The sequence below is a fragment of the Saimiri boliviensis genome, chromosome 3, assembly GCF_048565385.1.
Source record: "Saimiri boliviensis isolate mSaiBol1 chromosome 3, mSaiBol1.pri, whole genome shotgun sequence".
NCBI classification, from domain to species: Eukaryota; Metazoa; Chordata; class Mammalia; order Primates; family Cebidae; genus Saimiri; species Saimiri boliviensis.
In genome coordinates, this window is record NC_133451.1 from 53,986,480 (window position 1) to 53,997,920 (window position 11,441).

General features: G+C 34.9%; 1 long non-coding RNA gene across 1 annotated transcript; it reads right to left on the reverse strand.

Moving 5' to 3' along the window:
• Positions 1 to 274: 274 nt before the first annotated feature.
• On the reverse strand, positions 275 to 9,997 carry LOC141583900 (uncharacterized). The gene is made up of 3 exons (XR_012516739.1): positions 9,940 to 9,997; positions 6,318 to 6,379; positions 275 to 584 (listed from the first exon to the last, which is right to left on the reverse strand). It is a non-coding gene; the product is annotated as an uncharacterized LOC141583900 (long non-coding RNA).
• Positions 9,998 to 11,441: the final 1,444 nt, after the last annotated feature.

The window sequence follows — 11,441 nt, forward strand, 5'->3', positions numbered from 1 at the left end:
TGTATTTGTGGAACATACATTGGTCAGGGGAAACAGAAAATGAAAACAAACATCAAACAATATAGATGTTAGGACCTGGCAGGCACTGTTGATAAAAGGTTGTTTAGAGCAAGGTAAGGAGATCAGGGATACCTGAAAAGGGTGGAAAGGTGAAGATTTACACTGGGTTAAATTTCCTAGGCAATCTGGCTGCTGGTAAATCAGTATAACCTCTATCTATATTAGCTATGGTAACAATAGTTACATTAACAGAAACATCTCAAATATCAATGACAATATTAGCATAATTAGATTTAATTTTTACTTATGCAAATTTAAAATTATTATTTCTTAATAAATAAGAGCTTCTCTTCCAGGCAGTAATTCATTCCAAGCTTCTGCCATCTTGTGCTCTGACATCTTCAAGCCTGTGGCTTCTTAGGTTGTGAATTCCTCTACATCAAGTCAGAAGCAACATATGCGTATTCCCAAGTGAGAACATTGAGGGCTACTTTGGAAGTACACATATCACTCCGACTAAATTCCATTGGCTCGAACTCCCTGAAAAATGACTTCTATAGAGGCTTAAAAACTGCCCTATATTCCTAGAAAAGAAGAGGGAAACAGCTGGGTAATCAGGTTGCCCTGTTTAAAATGATTATCACCTATCAGCCCCTCCCCCTTACTTTAGCCATACTAACTTTATTGATTTTAGCATACTCAGATGCATTCCTGCAAGAACTTTGCACTGACAAATCTGAATGGCAGACGACTTTTCTGTAAATATGCAGAAAAGTGGCTCCCTCCCTTGCTTCATTTTTGCTATTGCTCAAGGGCTACCTTACCACGGAGATCTTTCCTTTCACATTATCATTTTTCTCTCTCCTTTCTCTATTTTGCTGTTTTCCAAATATATTATATATTTGGAAACATATATATATATATATATATGTACATATATCTACACACACATATACATATATACATATACACACAATACATAAATTATATCATGCATATATAATACATAATTAACATATAGTATTTGTTTTACATAAATAATGTGTCTCTGTTTTAATTTCTATCCAGTAAATTCATTTTGGAAAGTTAAATATTAGATTGAGAGGTTATATTCTGCTTACTTTGCCTGAATATGTGTATCTTCCTAGAATATTTGTTTATTGTCTGTGTCCTTTACTAAAGCCAAAAGCTATATGAGTATAGATGTTTACATTCGTTCATCACACTATCCCCAGCATAAAAAAAAAGTCTGTTCCACATCATAGGTGCTCAGTATGTGTTGAATGAGTGAATATGTGAATATCTCTATAATAAAATTTATTTTATGTTTTTATAACTGTATCTTTCAATAGGCTTCCTGAAGGCAAAAAATTATCCAATTATTTTTTTCCTATACTTCCAGAATACAGCTGTTTTTCTAATATGTGGAAGGTGGATGATAAACATGAGATGAAACGTGGAGGAATTTTTTAAAAATCACACAAGGAAAGTGATGCTGGGAGAGCTGAATACATTTTCCATTATAGCAATATGTGGAAACCATGTCTTTACTCATGTTGGTCTCACTTTAAAACTCATATATTCTTTTCTCTGTGAGATTGTTTTTATGCATTTACAAGTGTCTTATCTTTGTGTTGCTAAATGCAATAAGGCTTCACTCCTTATCAGTACAATAATCACAATTTGACATTCTTACTTTATGTATAATACATTCCATCATACAGTATGTATTGAGTTACAAAGTTTGGGTGTGACATATATTCTAAATGAGAATTCGAATGAAACTAGAATATCATTATCTTTGTAAAGAAAATATATTCATGTATACTAGTAAGTTACTATTTTTAGCCAATACAAGAGAATGTGCTTATGTTTTATGATATTCAAAGATGTGCTAGCATTTCTTATGCAGTCTCATTATTTCTTTTTGTGATAAGATATTCCAATTTCATTTATTTTATTAGGATACTTTAAATTATTGTATAACATGCCTTAGCACACTTGCAATATAAGTAGAATAGGTAAATTTGAATATCACTGTTTTGGACTAGATTTTCTGGAAAATTGCAAAAATATCTGTCTTGATTTTTATCTCTAATTTATATCATTTTGCCCTTCACTTTCAATATCATCTTATTTTTTCTAAGTTACAAAATGCTGTTACCTTTTATTACAAAAGAAAAACATACAGTAACTTATTTGAAATGAAATAGAGAACCACAGTTTGTTAAACTCAATATCAAGAGAGCACATATGACTCATTCAGGGCATAACAAGTTTAAATTGCCCTAAGAACAGGAACCATAGTATAATAATACTAATGATGAAGATATGATTGTGAATGGCTTTTAGAATAATTCAGGATACATTTAGTGCAGGTTATTGAAAATGAACATGCACTTTCTATCTTTAGAAAAATTTGTCCTTAAAAATCTGATGTCTTAATTTTCTAAAATTAAAAAAAGAAAAATTAAATACAACCTGGAAATAACCAAGGCAGCAGACAGTCTCTTAAGCTTTGTGGATTTGATATCCTTATTTGTGTAACCTACATTATTTTATCAACTTTATACAATTGTTCTGAGACTAGTTTAATATAGCCCTGTGTGCTGGCTAATTTTATGTGTCAACTTGGCTGGGCTGTGGTGCCTACATATATGGTTATTCTGTATGCTTGTGAGTGTTTTTGGGTAATATTTACATTTAAATCAGGGGACTTTTGAGTAAAGTGAATTGCCTTCCGTAGCATGGGTTGGTATTAAGTCAGCTGGAGGCTTGAATAGAACAAAAGTCTGACCTATCCTGAGGGAGAGGGAATTCTACTAGCAGACCACTTTGGACTTTACCTGCAATATTGGCTTTTTCTGGTTGACTATTGGTCTGTATATGGGTCTGTAGAATTGAGCTGTCAACTCTATATTCCCCAGCCTGCCAGTCCCCTTCTCCCATCAGATTTTGCATTTACTAAGCCTTCATGATTGTGTGACTCCATTCCTTAGAACAAATCTCTTTATGTATTTACACACACTATATTGATTTTGTTTCTTTTAAGAAACCTTACAAATATAACACATAAACTATTAATTTTGAAATTTGTTAACTTATAATCTTTTCTCAATATTTACTGTTTGAAAACACTTTAAATATATCAAACTCATCTGATGGACTCAAGCCAGGAATGAGTGTTGGTTCATGCTTGTAATACCAGTACTTTGGGAGACTGAGGCAAGAGGATTAATTGAGGCCAGGAGTTCAAAACCAGCTTGGGCAATATAGCAAGACACCACCTCTATAAAAAAATAAAATTAACCGGCCGGGCGCGGTGGCTCAAGCCTGTAATCCCAGCACTTTGGGAGGCCAAGGCGGGCGGATCACGAGGTCGCCAGATCGAGACCATCCTGGTCAACATGGTGAAACCCCGTCTCTACTAAAAATACAAAAAAACTAGCTGGGCGTGGTGGCGCATACCTGTAATCCCAGCTACTTAGGAGGCTGAGGCAGGAGAATTGCCTGAGCCCAGGAGGCGGAGGTTGCGGTGAGCCGAGATCGCGCCATTGCACTCCAGCCTGGGTAACGAGTGAAACTCCATCTCAAAAAAAAATAAATAAATAAATAAAAAATAAATAAATAAATAAATAAATAAATAAATATAAAATAAATAAATAAAATTAAAATTAAGAGGGTATCATGGTTTGAACTGTAGTTCCATTTACTAGGGAAGTTGAGGTGAGAAGATTGCTTGAGCCCAGAAGTTAGAGGCTGTAGTGAGCTTACGATGATGCCACTGTACTCCAGCCTTGGGGACAGATCAAGACTCTTTCTTAAATATACACATACATATATTATACATACATGGCTATAAAAATTACTCTCTGTAATCCAGAAATTAAAAATTTCTCAAATTTTAATTCTTTTTTATTGTTAGTAGTTAAGAGGAAATATATTGTTTACTTACATTGTGCGAGAAAAAATTATATCCACATCTACTCTCGTTTTTATCTTACATTCTCATTTCCCCTCATAGGTAACCTCTTTAAAAGACAGTAGTGGGCCGGGCGCGGTGGCTCAAGCCTGTAATCCCAGCACTTTGGGAGGCCGAGGCGGGTGGATCATGAAGTCAAGAGATCGAGACCATCCTGGTCAACATGGTGAAACCCCGTCTCTACTAAAAATACAAAAAATTAGCTGGGCGTGGTGGTGCGTGCCTGTAATCCCAGCTACTCAGGAGGCTGAGGCAGGAGAATTGCCTGAACCCAGGAGGCGGAGGTTGCAGTGAGCCGAGATCGCGCCATTGCACTCCAGCCTGGGCAACAAGAGTGAAATTCCGTCTCAAAAAAAAAAAAAAAAAAAAAAAAAAAAGACAGTAGTGTGTTTAGTTGTTTAAAAACTGCTGACCGTACTGCCACTAAAATGATTTTGTAAAAACACCTTAACACCTTCTTCATACTTACAAGTTGAGGCTTAACATTTGCATTGTGTATTCAGTTAACGACAAAGGGTGTACTTCCCATTCAATTTTAAATGTTAATATTTTTAAATAATTATATGCATTGTTTAACATATTTTACAGATTTAATTACAATTAGTAATTATTATGTTTTGGGCTATTTTTTCTATACTTAGAATTTTATTCTAATGTAGTAAATTGTGTGCTTCCGTATATATATTTTCTCCAGCAAATACATTTTTTCTTATTATAAGCATCTCTGTGTTAAAATTTACCCTTTTTGGATTGAGTTAATATTATTTTAATTGTTAGTATATTATTTATCATTACTACATAAAACTAGTTAATACAAATAATAATATGAATGTACTTATTAGAATATGTATTTCATTTTATGAAATTTTTCTTCTATTAATGTATCATGCTAGAATTATAAAGATTTCACTGTGAATTATTTTACTTTATTTTTAAAAATGCTATCCATGTTAGTATTAAAAGCTTTGTCTACATCATAAAAGTTGGAATTTGGAAAAAAAAGGTTACAGTAATGTAAGTCAATTATTTTTGTCACCATCTGAATTATATATCAAAAACAACAGTGTTCTATCACAAAAATTATTTTGTGAATTTTTTAACTAAAAAGTTTGATTTTTTCCTTCAATTTTCTTGAAAGGAAAAAGTTGGAAACCTCATGCTTTATAAAATGATTTGTTACTCACTCATTAAAGTCATTAAAAGCTTATATTTTTGGCACTCCTGATTGTTTTGCACCCTGGATAAATTCAAAATTAGGGAATGCATTAGAGACATATCTTCCTTTTAGAATGCAGGAAAAGAAAATTTGTGACAGTGAGATGAGCAAGGACACAATCACAGATGTTTTCTCAGGAGAATTAGTTTTAGAAGAGAGTAGCTGTGGAAGTGGATATCTCAAAAGCAATACCTATAAGACTGTGTATGCATGAGTGTCTCTTGGAAAATTATTACATATACCTAGTGGAACACTTACCCTGTCGTGGACCGTCCAGGACGGGTAGGCACATCTGCCCGGGGGTCTCTCGACCTGCAAGAGGGTCCCAATACCTGGAAGAGGGAGTGCGCCTGGAAAATTAATAAAGACAGAGAGAGAGAGAAAGCAAGACGTCTGGAGGCCTGATAGGCTGTGCCTAAACAGCAAATTTTATTTTTCAAAGGCTAGGAATAAATACACTTTCTTGGCTCTGGTTTACGTCATAGCAAGAGGAAATGCAAATGTATACCTTACATGGCCTATACAAGAGAGAAGTCAGATATGCAATCAGTGGTTGTAAAAAGTAACAATTTCCTGTAATCACAAAGCTTGTTTACATCCAATCATTATTCCTCCTGGCTGCAGATATCTCTGGTTTGATCTTGTTTTAGAACTGAGATGTGAAAAGGTTTTCTGGTTTTGCTCATCAGAATATCTTTTAACCAGATTCTCCTTTGTCTACTCCTAACTCAACTCAACTTCCCCATTCAGGAATCTCTGAGTCAGGAATCAAAGCCATCCCTTATGGTGGCATTTACTTTGCAAATATCAACAGTTAAACCATTAGGCAGTCAGGTAAGTAAAGAAAAGGTTAAAACTTATTCTTAAAGAGAGAGTCATAAAAAGGTTAAAAGCAGGAACCGGTTGCCGGCAGGGGGTCACTAGGTCTAGCAGTACTGCATAGTTTTAGGCCCAAATGATATTGTGGTTGATATTAGAAACTGATCATTCATCTTTAAGTTCCTATATTTCCGGATAGCTCGACTGCCTCCAGTAGGAAACTGTGTTTGAGATCAAACTCACCGTATAGTGAGACTCACGCCTTTTAGGGGTCTCACACGGGAGTGTTCCCCACATCACCCCATGCTGAAGATGGGAGCTTGTTGACTGGAGTACCCAACACATCTTAACACTGCTTGTCACTGTTCAATTTGAGAAAATAATGTGTAAATAATAAATAAATGAAATACAAATGAATACATGAACAAAAAACCTCTTGGAGATTGGTATTATGTTTATTCTTATATTTCCAAAGAGGAAAATTAAATTGAAGTTGAGAATTCATCCCATTTATTACTGTAGATTGACTGCTCTAAAATGTTTTGCCATTGTTGTACAAAACATACTTGATTACACATAAATGATGGTTCCCCTGGGAACTCATGAAAGTGATGCCTGCTCTGGAGCTATTCATATAGAATCAACTTCCAATTGATTTAGATAATTAAGTTTACTAGAGGAAATTTCCAATTATAAAAAAGTGGTTATTCCTGCACCCCCCAGCGCACTTGGTGTGAAGCTATGATTTATACAGGGTAACTAGATAGGCAGAAATCTGTACATTGTTCCGTATGTATTTTTCAGGTGTGCATACACACAAATAAAAAAAAATTGTTTTCTTTACTATTAAACATCATGAATACTCATTTCTCACACATATATGATTACTGATGTTTATATATCTCAAAATAACTTTGAATACTATGCAATCATTATGTAATATATACACTAGAAAGTGTTATTTGAGCCGTTTTCTCTAGAATGTTACATATTATTACCATCTACTTTTTCTTCGAAAACAAAATTCTGGAAGAGATCCTACAATCTTCTTCCCATGAGCTTCTTTACTACTTATAGTGATTATGAAACAGTTAGTTTGTTATTGTTTAGAGAGTGAGTCATTATCCTGGATCTTTTCTGTTTCCATATAAATTATAGAATTATTTTTTCTATTTCTATGAAGAATGCGTTGGTATTTTGATAGGAATTGCATTGAATCTGTAGTATTTGTATAATTGCTTTGGATAGTATGGACTGTTTTTTTTTTTTTTTTTTTTTTTTGTTTTTGTTTTGTGTGTGTGTGTGTGTTTTTTTTTTTTTTTTTTTTTTTGAGAGAGAGAGTCTCACTCTGTTGCCCAAGCTGGAGTGCAATGGCACAATCTTGGCTCACTGCAACCTCTGCCTCCTGAGTTCAAGCAATTCTCCTACTTCAGCTACTTGAGTAACTGGGATTATGGGCACCCTCATTTATGCTCGGCTAATTTTTGTACTTTTGTAGAGATGGGGTTTTATCATGTTGGCCAGGCTAGTCTTGAACTCCTGACCTCAGGTGATCCACCCACCTTGACTTCCCAAAGTGCTGGGATTACAGTTATGAGCCACCATGCCTAACCAATATTGACATTTTAACAATATCAAACATTCAATCTATCAACATGGAATATCTTGCAATTTTTCTGTGTCCTCTTCGATTGCTTTCATCAGTGCTTTGGAATTTTCACTGGAGAAATCTCACTTCTGGCTGGGTGTGGTGGCTGATGCCTGTAATCCCAGCACTTTGGGAAGCTGAGGTGAGCAGATCACAAGGTCAGGAGTTCAAGACCAGCCTGCCAACATGGTGAAACACCATCTCTACTAAAAATACAAAAATTAGCCAGGTATGGTGGTAGGCATTTGTGATCACAGCTATTCAGGAGACTGAGGCAGGAGAATTGCTTGAATCTGGGGGAGGTAGAGGTTGCAGTGAGCCAAGATCATACCATTGCACTCCAGCCTGGGCAAGAGAGTGAGACTCCATCTCAAAAAAAAAAAAAGAAAAAGAAAAAGAAAAAAAAAGAACTCTCTCTTCTTTGATTATTTCTTAGGTGCTTATTTTACTTTTGGCTAATGTAAATGAGATTACTTTTTAAATTTATATTTTAGATTGTTCGCTGTTGGCATATAGAAATGCTACCAATTTTTGTATGTTAATTTTGTATCTTGCAACTTTGCTGAATTTATTTAACACTTATAATAGTTTCTCTGAGGAATTTGCAGGTTTTTCCAAATATAGATCCCATCTTCTGCAAAGAAGGATAATTTTTCTTCCTTTCCAATTTTGGTGCCCTTTATTTCTCTTGTCTGACTGCTGTAGCAAAAACTCCTAGTACTATGTTGAATGACAGTGGTGACAGTGAGCATCCTGCCTTGTTCCAGATCTTAGAGGAAAGATTTTCAGATTTTCCCCCATTCATTAGAATACTAGCTGTGGGTTTATCATATATGGTGTTTATTATGTTGATGTATGTTACTTCTCTCACAGTTTTTATTATTATTATTATTATGAAGATGTTGAATTTTATCAAATGCTTTTCCAGCATCAATTGAAATAATCATGTGGTTTTTGTCCTTCATTCTGTTAATATGTATCACATTGGTTGATTTTTATAAGTTGAATCATCCTTGAATTCCTGGGATAAATGTTAGTTGGTCATGATGAATGATCTTTTTAATGCATTGTTGAATTTGATTTGCTAATATTTTGTTGAGGATTTTTGCATTCATATTTATCAGAGATATTAGCATGTATTTTTTTTTCTTTTTGTCAGAAGTATCTTTTTGTTGTTTTGACATCAGGATAATACTGGCCTCATGAATCTGGAAGTATTTCTTCCTCGTGTTCTTTGAACACTTTGAGTAGGATTGGGATTAGTTCTTCATTCAATATTTGGTTGAATTCAGCAGTGAAGCTATCAGGTCCTGGGCTTTTCTTTACTGGGAGACGTTTTATTCTACCTTGGATCTGGTTACCCGTTTACTGAACTCTTCAGGTTTTGGTTTACTTCATGGTTCAATTTTGATTGGCTGTGTGTTTCTAGGAATTTGCCCACTTATTCTAGATTTTCCAATGTATTGACTTGTAGTTGCTCAGAGTAGCCACTAATGATCCTTTTAATTTCTGTGGTATCAGTTGTAATGTCACTTTTTTAACCTCTGATTTTGCAGGTTCCCTTTTGGGTGTGTCTAGAAATGACATCTGAGAGCTAGGGCCTGGAATGGGGGCCTGATGATTCTAATCAGTGCTCTATCCTACTTTGAGTGAACTGGTATCCAAGCTGCAAAACAAAGTCCTCTTTATTCTTCACTGTCATCTCTTTTAGGATAAGAAAGGAACCACATTTGTTGCTGCAAGTTGCATTGCCTGAGGGAAAGTATGGCTAACACACTTCCTTCCACACCTCAGCTGGTACCTCCCTAGGTTATGTTCCACCCTAGTTTACTGACCCTAAGCATAGCCTAGCACTAGGAGTTACTCAGGAATTACAGTCCTTGTGTCATAGACTGCCTTTGAGATTCACCTAGGACACTGCAGCACTTCAGCCCATGGTGATGTGGCTTACTGAGAAACTCAAGTTCTGTCTACTAAGAAGGGCAATTCCTCTCTGGCTAGGGCTGCTCCAAATGCTCCCTCATGGATGGATGCTGGGTGATCCCAGCAGAGCTTTTCTCTGCACTGTGATAGGGCAGCATAGAGTTCAATGTAAATTTCCTCAGTTGCTGCACTCTCCCTTCCAAAAGTGTGCAGATTACCTCTTTGCATCACTCAGCTGCTGCTATGAGGATGGAGGAGGGGTGGCATCAGTGATTAAAGACTTTCTCTTCTGCCCTCCTCAATACCTCTTTCAGTGATGTAAAGTTAAAACCTGGTACTGTGATTGCTCACCTGATTCTTGGTTCCTGTGACAGTGCTTTTCTGTGTGCAGACAGTGGTTAAAATTTGGTGTTCCAGCAGGTGAGAGGAAAAGTGTAGGCTTCTATTTCACCATCTTGCTCTGCCTCAAAAAATGTATGTGTAAAAGAGTAAATACATGTATCTAACTTACAGTGCTTCCTGTCTTATTTCCATTGAAATGAAAAATTCAAACGTAATTTTATGAATATTGGAGAGTAGGCATTACAGCTCTTGACTAAGTAGAGTTTCTTTGTAGACATTAAGTTTAGATAAATGTTGCAAAATGTAAGATAATATAGCCCATTAATAACACAAAAGGAAAAAATTATCTGGCCATGTATCTAACTGCCTGTACAAGTACCTATGTATACTTGCATTTATATAGGTATAAATGCTTCATATGAAAATAAGCTAAGAAGCTGATCTGAGTAATTTTGTTGATAGAAGTGAACTGCTATAGTCTATAAAGCATTCTATAAATACCCCTCAGGTCAAATTGATTGATAGTGCTGTTCAGGTAATCTATATATCCTTACTAATATTCTCCCTGCTTGATCTATTGATTACTGAGAGATCGGTGTCAAAATATCCATCTATAATTGTTGATTTGCCTATTCTTAAATTTCTATTAGTTTTTGCCTCAAATATTTTGATACTCTGTTTTTCACTGTATACAGGTTTAGGATTACTATACCTTCTTAGAGAATTGACCTACTTATCATTAATGACCCACTTTATCTCTAATTATCTTCCTTGTCCTGGAGTCTGCCTTGTCCAAAATTAATACAGTTAACTTGAGCTTTTTAAATTAGTATTTACATAGTTTATCATCCTTCATTTTTTTTCTTTGAACTTATCAAAATCCTTATAGTTAAAGTTAATTTATTTTTTTGATAGTGTATATTATCAAAATATACACTTGTTTTTTTGTATGCAATCTGATGGTATTTTTTAACTGGTATGTTTAGAGCAATTCCATTTAAAGTGAGTATTAATATTGCTGAATTATAAATCTACCGTCTTTCTGTTTGTTCTTCATTACATTTGTCCTGTTTTCTTCTCTTCCCATTTTCTGCCTTCTCTTTTTTATCATTTATACCTTATAATTTTTAAAAAGGTTTTTGCTTAGATTTGTCTTCTATGACTGCCATAACCAACTACCACAGACTGCGTGGCTTATAACAACAAAAATTTATTCTCTCACAATTCTGGAGGCTAGAAGTCAAGATGTTGGCAGGATCACTCTCAGAACTCTCTAGATAACAATGCTTGTAGCTTCTGGTGGTTGCTGGCTCTCCTTGACTTTTATCTGCGTAACTATAATCTCTAACTTAAACCTCACATGATTTCCTGCCCTGTACACCTGTATCTTAATTTCTCTTTTCTTAAAAGGTCACCAGTAATATTGGATTTAGGACCCATAATAATCAAGCATGACCTAATCTTAACTTGATTACATTTGTAACTATCTTACTTTTAGATAAAGTCACATT